The 13,313-nt window shown below is 42.8% G+C and overlaps 1 protein-coding gene across 1 annotated transcript in view; it reads right to left on the bottom strand.

The window, feature by feature from the left end:
• CDH13 (cadherin 13) overlaps positions 1–13,313 on the bottom strand; it is a 975,207-nt gene that overhangs the window by 759,103 nt on the left and 202,791 nt on the right. The window lies entirely within an intron of this gene.

The following is a 13,313-nucleotide window of genomic DNA, read 5'->3' on the forward strand; positions in this document are numbered from 1 at the left end:
ATGGATTACATGTTGAAACAATAATATTTTACAGACTGGATTTCATAGATATGTTATTAAAGTCAATGTCACCACTTTCTTTTTACTCTTATAAGTTTGGCTACTAGAAAAATCTAAAACTTACAATTGCTTCTAAAAGCTCAGTTTTTTTCTTTACAAATTCTTGGGGTGCTTCATCTCAGGGTCAAAAATTTAGGCTGCATGTTTTGGAATATACAAGTATGTGACACACTCTTGGACAAGGGGTGATTTAGTAAGGTAAGAAATAGTTTCGCGTTTAGTAGGTAAAGATAACAAGCTCTGTGAAGATGGGAGGGACCTCTTTCTCCCCAACTTTGATACCAAGAACCTACTGCATTTACTGGCCCAGAGAAGACGCTCCGTATTACTTAACACATAAGTGCTAACGTTTTCCACGGTTACTATATGGCGAGCACTATGCTGTTTGCTATATGCATCATCTCCTTGGATCTCTAACGCAGCTTATGATGTATTTAATATTTCATAGGACAAGGGGCCTCACATTCTAGAGATGCTGACACTTTGCCCAGGATGGTGCAGTTAGGAGGATGGGGGCCAGGATCTAAAGCCAGGCTTACGTGTCCTCTCATCTGGATGATGGTCAGAGCTCCTCCCAAGCCACCGTAGGCTTTCCATGTCTCGGGGTGGGATTTTACTTCTTTTTTCTCCCCCCTGAGTTGTTTCTCTGAAACCTGGGGAAGGCCGTTTTAACAGAGCATGGTGCCAGCAGAGAGTGTTTGGAAATTCACATTCTGAGCAGAAGCCCTTGACCATAACTGATGAGAATCTGTGCACAAATACCCCAGCCATCTCACCCCCCAGAAGAGAGCTCTCAAAGGCAGTGTTCTGTCTCCCTGTCTCCACGTGTGGCTCCAGCTGCCCACGACGGCATCCGGTGAGAAAACTCACCTTCCATTCGCTGCCTTTCCTTCCCTGACTCGTTTCCTCATGAAATGGGAATTTGACAATTCCCGGGGTTGTCTGACACCACCCCCTCCAAAAAAAAAACCAAAAAAAAAAAAAAAAAAAAAACCACTTGCACTCAAATCTTTGATTTACTGCCTGCTTCTTGGGAAACCAAATTTTGATCTTGCATTGCAAACTCTTAACCACTGGACACAGGCTGTTGAAGAAAACTATTATTCCCACCAGCAAATTCCAAAGAGTGCACAAAAGGTTGGAATGCCGTGGAACCAGGGCTTGTCTCTAAATATCAGCCCACTGAGAGGCACTGAACCCCAAGGAATGAGAGCGAGAATTAATCTCCGGAGGTTCACGGTGTGGCTGGACCGAGGAACATCAGAGAAATTGAAATGGGTCAGTTATCACCCTGACCGACATCATCTTTCAAAAAATCAAAGGGGTTAGGATATTCTAGTTCCATATTGGAGCAGTTCTGCTTGTGAAACTTTCCCTTGCCTTCAGAGCAGACTCTGGGAAGCATAAGATTGCTTCCAAGGCAATCATAATGCTGACTTCCCAAGTGGCACACACACAGAATGCAGATTCAGGACTCAGAATAATTTGCGGGCAATTCTGCAAGCAGAAAATCTATAACTGGCCAACGCTAATCCAGTTAAACAGCAAACGGTCAAAGGTGGCCTCCAGGCACCCTGTGCCTACAATTATACCTTAACCTTCTAATCAGCGAATTCTGCCCTCAGCCCCAGACCAGTAAATCAGTCATCCCCTAGAACAATGGAGATGCCATTTCTCTAGCAATCCTGAGCATAAGGATCTGGAACAGGTTGAGGGATTGGTACAGTGGACCACCTGGATCTTGTCTCTCTGGGGCTCCATCTCTGTCCTGATACCTGGGCGGGCTCTATTCAGGATTCCTCCAGAGTCATAAAGGAAAAATAAACCTTTTCCAACAGCTGACCATCTGGAAAGGTGGGAGTAGTGAGAGGACTCCCAGAGGCTTAGCTTTTATTTGCAAATTCTTGGGTCCCGCCACCCACCAAACTCATAAGAGAAAAGCGTGCAGCACTCTCCTGGGCAACGTGTGACTTTGTGCAGCAAGAACTAGTCCCTCCTCCCTGCATTCATTCATTTACTTATTGCCCCAAACTTGTTCATCTCCTGGGATTCAGCAAGCACTTGGCTAGGTGCTGTTCTGGAGCTTATATAGAAGCATAATAAAGCAGGAATTAGAAGCACAAACTCCAGAGGTTCAAATCCTGGCCGTGTCCTTTACTGACTGACAGTAATGGAAACAGGGAGACTAAGATGTGCATTCAGAGGAGCTGTATGGATCCAGCGGATGGTGCATGTGAACTACAATAGGGGCGCTCATTCAGTTAGGCGTCCGACCCTCCCACGAGATCACTCATGGGTTCTCTCTCGCTTTCCTCCCAAAATTTAAAAAATTTGAAAAAAATATAACAACTAGAATAGTGTCCCACAGGGTAAGTGGCCAGCAAGGGTTAAATGTTCATGTGGACTAGAAAAGGTGACAAATCATAATTTAAATAACTAACTAGAATTTAACTTGAGAGGAAATTGTAGGTGTCTTTGAGAGCACATAAAAGACAGGGACAGCAAGTTTAACTTCCTCTAGGGGGACCAGGGAAAGCAAACCCATGGAAGGGACATTTCTGCTTTGATCTCAAAGATGGGTCAGAATTAGCTAGATAAACAGAAAGGAACATAGACTTGTCTTTTTTGCCAGCACACTCTTTGCTTTCACGTATAAGTTCCTTTGTGTCTGTCTGGGTTTCATGTAACACATCTCTGAAATTAGAAAATTGAATTTAAAAAAGAACCCAGACTAATTTAGGGGCTTCCCAAAAGCTGAATGTCTGACTGGGTAGTAGTGGTAGAAAATACTACGGATTGCTAGTGCCCTTGACTTTCTAGCAGAATTTAAGCATGAACTGGTCATGGATACCCACTTGCCAATTTCAACCATACTGAGTTTGGTGGAAGATTATGAAGAAGCCTCCCTCAGTGATTTAAAGGTAAGTGTTTGTACATTACCCCCCAACTAGGTGAAGCCCCTTCTCTAACACCATCAGGTGTCACTCTTATATATACACTACCTGGACATACTTTTCTCCAAACCCTCTTTGACATTTCCAGAATATATGCTATGAACATTCTGAATTTATCTTTAATGCCTTAGAAATAATGGTCTTCCTACATGGTTTTGCGTTCATTTATGCATTAGCTTGCATCTCATAAACAAGCAGCAGCCAATACACCTTTGAAATCTCAGCAGTGGTCAAATTTTATTATCACCGAAGGATTTCTATTATTTGAAAATTACAATCAGCCTGCTTATGAAAGCAGATTCATGTTCAGACCAACTATAAATAAGGGACATAGCCACATCGGTTCTGTGGGAATCCCGGTTTATTAGCTGCCATTTACCAGCTGTGACCTTGGGCAAGTAACCTTCTGTGTCTCAGTTTCCTCAAATGGAAATTGGAACAATCATAGTACCTTAAAATTATTATGAGGACTAAATGAGTTAATTGTCTTAAAAAGCCTTATGTCATTTGGGGCATAGTAGTTGCTCAATAAATGTTTGCCATTATTATTACCATTGTTTCTCTATATTATGTTAAAAACAATAGACACGATTCACTGATACCACATTCCCTAGGGTAGACATTGACAGATATCTTCCAAATATTACTTTTTTTGCTACTCTAAAACTGGCCAGTGTATAGGCTGTGCTCAGATATATTCAAAGGGAAACAGCAGGGGCCTGAGTCAGGTAGAAGGTGGAGGAGGGTTTGCATCTTGGGGTCAAGCGCACAATGGTAAACATCAGTGCCCATTGTGAGCGGAGTTGTGCTGGTTTTGTGGGACACCAAGCGTCCTTTAAAACAGTAGCTCAGAGCTCTGTCCTCTGTGTAAGCACCACTGCCCTAACCATACACACCGAGAGCAAAGTCTTACATCACACTCTTTGTAACTGCCTCTTATTTTAGCTTCCATTTCTTTGCTGCTGTTCTGAGCTTTCTTTTTTAAAAAGAAAGGGTTTATGTTTATCCTGACAGGTAGTGATTCACAAACATAGCCAATTTTGGAATTTGCTTCCAGAAAAACATGGTTTTTTTCTGTCCCAGACTGCAGGTTGCCAACTGGCAGCAGATGGGATGGACGTGGCCAGCAGATTTGGTTAGTTTAGCCATAGCTGTCTATCATAAAAGTTAAATTATCACGTTTTAAAGGGTGCACCTCTCTTGGCCGTCCTTGTCTGCACTGTTCCCTGTATTATCCCTCCTGCTCGCTTGACTCATTAACACACTTGTCTGGCCCCCGAGACATTTGAGTTTGCAATCCCTCCTCTAGACTTGGGAAATAGGCTTTTCAAGCAAAGAACTCTCCTTGGTACGAGTCTCTACTTACTTGTCGTAATTGTATCCACAACTGCGTGCTCCTAGCTCTGTTGCTGTGGGTTTTGCCACGTGACTGAGCTCTGGCCAACACAAGGAGAGTAAAAGGGTTTTCGCCACTTCTCAACCTGGCCCCTGAACCGTCCTCTCTTCCCCATCTATGAAAACAGAAAGGAAGGACTTCCAAGATGGTGGAGACATCCAGTAGAAAGAGCCCAGTGCACAGACCCTTACGATCTGGGGCTGCATGTGTGAGCCCCCAGCTCTCCTGGCTGATGACAATATGCTAAATGTGGAAGGGACGGGGACACAGAGGGGCTTCTATACCATGGCGTCACAAATACGTCCCAGAGGTCCGAGAAAAATATCAGGACTGAAGAAAAGCTTAACACAAGTGTATACGAAGTAGCCATATCTCAAAAGAGAGAAACTTCCTGCCGCAAATGATACTCCCAGCGGGCAGTGAGCTACCTCGGATCTCATCCTCACTTAAGCCAACTCCAAAATGGTATTTTCTAAGTGAACTCACTAGTGTCTCCTGGCCCCTCATTGTTTTCCTCTCACTGACTCACTGCTTTTTGCTGTTAGCATGGACGGACAAGTTTCTTTATCCTTGCCATAAAACACCTCTGGTTTACTCGTGTCAAAGTCGGCCTACTGGAGTCTGTTTGGAGGAGCTTAGATTGGCAGGGAAGAAAGGCTGCCGCTCCGGCTTGCAGGATATAAAAATGTTACAGCAGTGAATTTTGATTGATTCTTTATCCTGCCAGAGTCCTCGAAGGGTTTATAAAGGCACCCTGCCTACAGGGAAAGCACAGAGAGAAGAGGCGCTTTAAAAACACACACACAGGCACATCCGTGTACACACAAGCGCACATGCACACAGGCACGGACACTTGTGCATACCCTCATGAGAGCGTCAGCTTGTATCATCCACACTACCCTCGCATCTGACCTCCTGACCATCTTCCTGGGGATTTATAGTCCCAGAGACATGGAATCCCTGCCATTTTCTTGGCCTTTAATGTAGCCGACGCTTAGAGATGATTTTGCGATTCTTGGGAAGAAAAAGAGAGAAAATACTTCTGGTTTGGTGAGTCCTTCATACCCAATTTGAACTGCTACCTTCACCCGTAGTTTGGAACCAACATCTTCATCGCCATCTGAACACTACTCCATATCTTTTCTTCAAATTGTTGAAAGCAAAGCCACAGAATTACTGTTGCCCATGGATGTCCTCAGCCCAATCCCCAGAACCTGTGGATATGTTAGATTAAATGGTCATGGGGAATTAAAGTTGAAAACCAACTGACTTTAAAAGAGAGTAATTATCCTGGATTATCCAGGTATAATCACACGGATCCATGAAAATGGAAGAGAGAAGGGTGAAAAGCTCGAGAAAAGGGATGTGACCCTGAGAGCCAGGCTGCAGAGATGAGGTGTAAGAAAGCCTCAACCTGCCATTGCCAGCTTTGGAAGTGGACGAAGGGATGGCCAGCCAAGGAGGGCAAGAGGCCTCCAGAAGCTGGAGAAGGAAAAACACAGATTTCTCCTAAACATCTGGAAGGAATACAGCCCTGCTGATACCTTGGTTTTAGCCCAGTGAGGCCCATTTTGGACTGCTGATCTTCTAAACTACACGATAATCCATGTCTGTTGTTTTAGTTCATGTTAGTTAACTTAATTTTTTAAGTTTAGCTAATTTCAGTTAATGCTAAGCACATGGCAATTTGTTACAGCAGCTGGAGGAAACTCATACAGTCTCCCATGGTATTGCCCCATAGTGACCCTCAGAAAGTATTGCTTCCCTTTACTTTGTTTTTTTTTTTTTAAGATATAAATATAATCTGGACAAACCAACAGAGAAGGAGGAACAGAGGAAAGAGGAAAGACTGAAAAGTGGAGGGAAATGGAGGGAGAGAAGAAGAGAAGGAAGATGAAAAGAGACTCATGACTTTGGAACCAGTCAGATGGTCATGATGTAGAAATTGCTGTCTGAGGGCTTCATTCCTGAACACAAACAGGCATAGCTTCTTCTCTTTTGTCTTAGCAACTGTCCTTGCAAGTGGTAGGGCATTTTGATCTGCTATCATAACAGAGTAGTGAGGTTCATTTTTTTCATTAATTTCCTTAGACAAAGTTTAAAATTTCTATTATCTGCCAGGCATTTGGTTAGATGCCAGAGATGGAGAAATGAATGTAGTCCTTGATAAAATTATTATCTAGAAGAAAAGGCAGACACAGGACAAATAATAATATAACATCATGTTATATTATATTTTCTATATATTAGGAACTAGAAAGTGGCTCAAAACAAAGAATCCTGAACTAGATTACCTGGATTCAAATCCTAATTTTACCCCTTAGTTGCTGAGTGACCCTGGGCAAGGTACTTAACTTCTCTGTGCCTTAGTTTTCTCATTTGTACACTATAGCCAGTAAGGGTTTCTACCCTCATCAGTTTGCGAAGCCAATGAGTTAAAATAAATCAAAAGGTTTAGGACAGGAACTGGCTCATAATAGGTGCTACATGCTAATCAGAATAGGGACCAGGTCACGGATAAAGCCATATTGGAAAACTGATTGACATTTCTCAAGTAGTAAAGAATAATAAAGAACGTTCCATGCAGAGGTTTGGTAAGTGCAAACACTAGGCATGCCAGCTGAAGAAACAGGAAGCAATTTGGCGGGGATAACAAGCTCTGGGTTGTTTTCAAGATTATTTGAAAGTGTTTTGTCTTAAAGTAGGATTGAGCTGACCAGGCACGTCCTCCTTTAGTCTGGCTAAAACAGAGCCAAAAATAATTCACTCAATGAAATCACAATTTCTGTCTAAATAGAATTAACTGTTTATTATTAAGATTTGAGTATGAATCAACTAGACTCAACCAGTAAATTTTTAAAGAAAAACAGTTTTGTAAGAATTTTAGTTAACACGATTAGGAAGATTTGGTTCACTGGCCCTTAGTAGAAGCTAGAGGCTGTACCTGCTCTAGAGTTGGTGAGATTTATGTCTATTTATGAAATCTTAATAATTAAATTAGGAGTTTCAAATGCCAGATAAGACCTGCTTCCCTTAAATCAAATAAAGAAGGGAGTCCTTGTATGAAATGCTCCTGGATGAGACCAACTGTGTGCCAGGCATTGGAAGAGTTGTCTGGTCCACACGTAAAACCCCAACCCCATGGAGACAACGGATAGAATACAACTAGATGAATAGCTCTGGGGTGAAGATTCAATCCAACAGAAGACAATGCCCCAGTCCAGCACCTCGGCCAGCCTCCCATCTCAGCCACTGCTGCTGTGAACAGTTTCCTAAGAGCTCAGCCTTGTCCCATAGAATGTCCTCAGTCTCTTCATATTCTGCTGTAGGGCTTACTCCTATGCTGCAGGAACCCGGTTAATGTGAGGTTGAGCAGAGCTGGGAAAGATGGAGGAGCTGATGCTCCAGGGGAAGCCCTCAGGGGCGCCCTCAACACTGGGAAATGGCAGCGGGTTGCATGTCCTAACTGCCTTCCTCCATATGCACTCTTCTGAGGAACATCCCATGTGCCTTTCAGAGGTCTTGATGGTTTAGCCCTCACGGCCCACAGCGGTGACTTCAGTGACATGTCATTATATTGGCTCTCTTTCTCCTCCCCTGCCTCACCCTCTTGCCCCTCATTCCTGCTTCCTGGGTCATCTCCTAAAGAAAACAGCCTTTATCTAGCCCATTGTCTCCAGCTCTGATTCAGGGGAACCCAAAATAAGACATGGCCCATACACTAGTTCCATATTGCTGCTGTATCAAATTCCCTCCATCTTAGTGGCTTGAGAAGTATTTTATTATCTTACAGTCTGAGTATCAGGAGTCTAAAATGGGCTGACAGGGCTGTGTTCCTTCAGCAAGCTTCAAGGGAAAATCTTTTTCCTTTGGCTCTCCAGCTCTCATAGACCAACTCTATCCCTCAGCATGGCATCATTCCTTTAGCTATCTTCAAAGCCAGCAGCATAGCAACTCCTTGTCTCTCTCTGTCTCTCTTCTTCCGTCATCATGTGGCCTTCTGTTTCTGACTCCTCCTGCATCCTTTTTAGAAGGACGATTCTGATTATACCAGACCCACCTGAGTAATCCAGGTGATACCTATGTGTTCTGGAAGTTAGGGTATGGATATGTTCAGGGAACCATTTCTAAGCCTACTACAACCCATGAATAACTTCTATAAGGGAAGGTGAAGGTTCTATAAATACAGGTTCAGTCCAAAATGCCCAGGAGTATAGAAACAACATAAGTGTCCATCAATGGAAGAGTGGATGGAGAATATGTAAGATACATATTATATATATTCCATATATAATATGTTCCATATGTCATATCATTTATTTCAGTTATGGGATATTCATATATATAATCTATGTAGAAAGAGAATATTATTTAGCCATGAGAAAGGAGGACATCCTGCCATTGGTGACAACATGGACAGGCTTCGAGGGCATTATAGTAGGTGAAATAAGCCAAACAGAGAAAGACAAACCCTACATAATATCACTTATATGTGGAATCTAAAAAAAAAATCAAATTCATAGAAACAGAGAATAGGATAGAGGTTGCCATGGGCTTGGAAGTAGAGGAGACAGGGACAGGTTGGTAAGAGGATACAAATCTTCAGCTTTAAGAAGAATCAAATTTGAAGATGTTCTGTAAAACATAATGACTACGGTTGGTAGAGTGTGGTATGGTTGATGTCTGCTGGAAAATGTTCTCACCAAAAAATTAAAAATTAAAAAAGGAAGGGATAGATATGTGGGGTGGTAGGGGCACTAACTGACTAGATACCTAGATGGGGGGATAATCCTCTCACAAGGTACATACATTATATTAAAATTTTGTCAATTATACCTTAACAAATCTGAAATTAAAAAGCAAATAAATAAACAAGCAAACAAACACAACCTCCCAAAATGTCCAGGAGGGAATCATCCCATAATTACCCACATTCCTGACAATATTTACCCGTGAAACCAGGCAGATCTAAAGGGAAGACCCCACTGACAGCCAACAGGCGCCTATCCAGACCTGATGCTGTGTCAACGGAACAACTAGACTATGACCTTTTCTTGACTAGAAATAATTATCAGATCCTGCCCGGCCTTGCCGTGAAGTGGAACATTTTTATTCTAACTGCACAACCCTCAACGCTTTCTTCTCTGCCAGACATTAGACAAGATGTCAGATTTGTCATCACACCGGAAGGTTTTTATTAATTATCTTTCAGAGGCAAAGTCCTTTTTGTAATTTATTTTTTCACACCAGGAAAATTCTTCTATTGAACTAAACGTCTATCTTGTTAAATTGTTTTTTTCTGCTAACGGTTCTTGCTTTGAGAACTTCCAGAAGAAAAGAAATCAACCCAGCAGAAGTTGGTGTTGAAGTTGAGGAACCGATTATGTTAAGCAGAATGCCAGAAAACCTCTCTTGGGATAGAGAGTGATATGCATCTTTTCTTTAAAATCTAACTGCCTAGGGGTCGGGCTCCTGGGTGACGCAGCTGGTTAAGACTCTCAGTTTCCGCTCAGGTCATGATCACCGGTTGTGAGATCGATCCCCATGTTGGTCTCCATGCTCAGTGGGGAGTCCCTTGAGAACCTCTCCCTCTCCCACTCCCTACTGAGCTCGCACACACACTCTCTCTAAAATATATAAATAGGGGCGCCTGGGTGGCACAGTGGGTTAAGCCTCTGCCTTCAGCTCAGGTCATGATCTCAGGGTCCCGGGATCGAGCCCTGCATCGGGCTCTCTGCTTGGCTGGGAGCCTGCTTCCTCCTCTCTCTCTGTCTGCCACTCTGCCTACTTGTGATCTTTGTCTGTCAAATAAATAAAATCTTAAAAAAAAAAAAATCTACATAAATAGATCTTTGAAATCTAACTGCCTAATGTGTAGTTAAGATAAAAATTTGTCCAAATGCTTTCTTGCCCGAATCAGAAAGGGATTGCAATGACGGCTCTACTTGCCAATTAATCATATTCTTAAGGATTCGTTCATCGATGTGAGTATCATTTATTGAGTGGCTACTACCTGTTACTGCCAAGATCCACAAAAACGAGTAAGACAAGGCCCCTACCCTTTAGGAACACAAATCACAACAGGAAAGAGAGGTATGTAAATACAAACTTAAAAAACACAATTAAAAGTATAGGAACGGAGTATGTAACCTTGTAGAAAAAATAAAAAGAAGAACACCGTTCACCCAATGTTAGAGCAGTGGGAGGGAGGTCTTGGGCACATAAGTTCAGTTGATTTTGCTTGTATGCCCTTACATTTTAAGCAAAAGACGATGTACAGTGAGAAGAACCATGAATGATTGTGATCCCTGAACTGCCTCTTCACGCTGCTACGAGTTACTACTCAGAAGGACTCAGGTGTCTCAAGACGGAGCTACCATGCTGTTGAAAAAAAATTCCTGAAGTATTTGATAACTTTGTTTTTAAAAGTCAAGAATTCTTGAGAAGATGGAAACTAGAAAATAATTTAACTTTTCTGCTTCTTATTTCTGGAGGAGGAAGCAAGATAGTAATATAATGTCTAAGTGGAACACGAGGTGGCCCCGGGTTTCAAGGAAGAAATACAGGGAGATCTTCCAGCTGTGAAGAACACCCAAGGGAGTCCTCATAAGTGTTTAACAATTGACTCTCCAATAATGAAATGCCTTTATTTGTAACTTGGGCTAATTTCCATAGTGCGGATACTCCCATCATGGCCAATTTTGAGTTGCCAACATGGTCACTGTGTACAGAATTGGGAAGAGATACACACACTTGGCTCCCTTGAGCTAAGCAACCCCAACGCAGAACTGAGCATGCCAGTTCCTAATTCGGGGTTGTGGGTAAGACCTTGCTAGCATTTTTGCAGGCTCTTTATAAATATGAACCACCAGGACACCAAGGAGAGCTTCCTTCTTTCCCATGATGACACTTTATAATCAAGGACGGGGTTATACGACATATGAGTTAAAACAGCCTGGAAAATCCTTCCTAATGGAGCAAAACGGCCCACCATAATTCAGTTTTTTTAGTAAGAGAAAATGCAGTGAATCCCTGATTCATGACCATGCGTTATTTAAATATTGCTTTTGATGTTTTATCCAGAATCCTAGCTCGAATGATCAGAGATAATCCTGCCTTCTGACATAATTAGGGAGCTGCTGCTTTGCTAAGCTGGAGGATAATCAATTTGACCTTGAAAGTCCATCTGTAGTACTACTAATGTTCAGAACAGAGATGGGGCAGCCACACGAGAGCCCCCATCGATAGTCAAACATCAGCTACAGACTTTGTTCAGAGGATAAACAGGCTCTATCAGAGAAGGTACAGTGTTTTGATGGCCAGCAGATCCCCTTAAGGCCACTGTATCTCTGAGATGGCCTTTCGTTTGTGGATTAATTGCTAATGTTTAAATATCCTGGATTTTCACCAAGTTCTTGGGTTTGAGGCAGTGCTGGGATTTTAGTCTAGCATTCTCCGGATGGGCAGAATCTCATCTCCAGATGACAAGAATCCATGCCCCTCCCCCCTTGACCCCTAGCAGCAAGTGCCATTTGCCTTTTATTATCTCAATTGTGCTGTCGCTTTCCTAAATTAAACTTAGAAGAGCTGTTTGGTTTGCCTTCACGTTTTCATATGGATTTCTCTGATACCAAGACCTCTTTGTTCATCTACATCACCTTCCTGGCCTTCCGCAGCACTCGAGCTTCCATTCTCCATGTACTAGTCCTCCTAGGAAAGGATTTTCCCTTGACCGGGCTGCAGAGAAGTTGTCTTTTACGGTGAAACCACCAACACCGTAGAAAAGTCTACAGTATTCTCTTGAAACCGCTTTCATATTTACTGTCTCTGGATGCTGGGGAGCTGAGTCAGCCTGCTCCATTACTCAAGTTCATTTTCTGAAAGCATCAGGCCCTTCCTCTCAGCTCATTTGCTCAAAGGCACAAACTTTTTATGGTGATAAAAATGGCTTATTGCTGGTCTCCAAAAACGGAGGATATCCCCTCCCTCAGCTTTACCGCAGTGTCTGATGGACACCCGCCTCTCTAATCTCTACGGCAGGTGGGAAACCTCTTCAACTCGCTCCTCACTAAAAACAAACAAGAAAGGCATATGTAGATACACATATATGAACTCATGAACCCCTCCCCTTATCATCACTACATTATATTTAGGTGTGGATAAACCAGTCTGTTTTCTCCATCGAGCAAATATTGGCCAGGTTTTGAGCCGAGAAGAAAGAAAGCATCTGAGCCAAGACAGTTTGAGGAGGAGATTATGTATTTTGTTCCCTCATGTCTGTTCGAGTCCACAAGTTCAATTACCTGAAATTTCATGAGTCAGACCTTGGGATATTTTCATCTCAAGCTGGCTTAATGTAGTAGTAAAAGTTTCTACTAATCCTACTGCTCTTTCAAAGAAAGTTTGATTCTTCTTAGAAAAAAAAAATATAGTGTTATCTCCCCCATAGTAAAATTTACAGAAGAGATTTTCTCCAAAAATTATATAGTGTGAAGTACGGTCACATGAAGGGCCTCTATGCTAGGCTGGGAGGCTACACCAGAGTCTCTCTGGACAGATGTCAGCTGGAGACTTTGTTCTGGGGGCAAGTAAAGCAGAGAAGGGCACATTATGAGGGCTATGAGGCCCATTGGGCCCCTGTATCTGTTATGTGGCCAGGAAGGTAAGCTTCCAAGTGGGAAGTGCTGGGGGTAGGACTAAGGTCACAGAAAACAGACTGGGAAGGAGGGAGAATCAGGTCCCAGCTCAAGCTACCAATCATCCCAGGGTTTCTGACAATATCTGGGTTTAGCACTGAAAATCCCATATCCCAGGAAACTCAGTCCCAGGTACCCTAGCCCCAGAAGGAAATTGGACCACTGGAGCAGAAAGGGATATAGGAACTAGCAGTGTATGGGCAAGGT

Source organism: Lontra canadensis, unplaced genomic scaffold, assembly GCF_010015895.1.
Source record: "Lontra canadensis isolate GAN:19392208 unplaced genomic scaffold, GSC_riverotter_1.0 scaffold8, whole genome shotgun sequence".
Lineage (NCBI taxonomy): Eukaryota > Metazoa > Chordata > Mammalia > Carnivora > Mustelidae > Lontra > Lontra canadensis.